Below are 1,220 nucleotides of genomic sequence, written 5' to 3' on the forward strand. Positions count from 1 at the left end.
AAAATAGAAAGGAATGGGTTTTCCACCTTAAAATTAAACTAATCGGAATAAAAACCACAATAAAGGAGAATAAAAGATATCATCTGAACACGGAATTTGTAAAAAATGGGATAATGCTAATAACGAGAGTGGTATGAGAAAAAGATGATGATAATTGATAATATAGCAATAATGAAAAGAATAATAAAATAAGATAATGATATCAATTAGACTAATTAGTGATAACAATATAATGATGATGATAGCAATAGTTAAAATAATAATGATATCCTAATATAATAATAATAATAATGATACATAATAATATAATAATAATAATAGTAATGATGATGATAAGGATGAGGATGTTAATGATAATGATAATCATAATAATGATAATAAGGATAATGATTATTATTATCATTATTACGATAGTGTGATGATGATGATAATGATGATGATGATGATGAAGTACTGATCTGCAATAATGAATTATAATGATAAAACCAGGAAAGTAATTATGAATGCATGATCTCAGCCTATCCCATCATTATAAACTATCACTATGAACACATTAGTATCTCTCATTCTATTCTAAATAATTAAACCAAAATTCCTTCCTGTGTTCCCAAAGCAAATAAACAAAGGACAACACTAAATAAAAAAATAAAAAACAATAAAGTAATTACTCTAACCTCTAAGAAATACACACAATACAGAGAGCAAATGGTGAGGGACAGTGGAACATTTTTTAACAAGAGTACAATAGGGGAGAATGTAATAGTGATAATTGTGTGAAGTCAGCGAGATTTAAAGGGCGCCATTATCCGCCGTGAATTTGGTCGCTACAAAATTATGCTGAGAGCGGGAACGTCTCCCCACTATGGCTAGAATGGATTCCCACTGTCGTTGATGTTTAGGCTGTGTTATTTTATTCGTAACAAACACCCGCGGGAGGAACTGAAGGCGGTATCGCCTTGGTACTGTACTTATGTATGTGTGTGTATATATATGCATTCTATATATATATATATACTATATTATATATATATATATATATATATACATATATATATATATATATATATATATATATATATGTGTGTCGTGTGTGTGTGTGTGTGTGTGTGTTGCCAGCGTGTGTGTGTCGTGGGTTAATTTTTTTTAAAATATAATATATTATATATATAATATATATATATATAGATACTATATATATTATATAATATAATAGAGAGAGA

Source organism: Penaeus monodon, chromosome 13 (assembly GCF_015228065.2).
Source record: "Penaeus monodon isolate SGIC_2016 chromosome 13, NSTDA_Pmon_1, whole genome shotgun sequence".
In the NCBI taxonomy this organism is placed as follows: Eukaryota; Metazoa; Arthropoda; class Malacostraca; order Decapoda; family Penaeidae; genus Penaeus; species Penaeus monodon.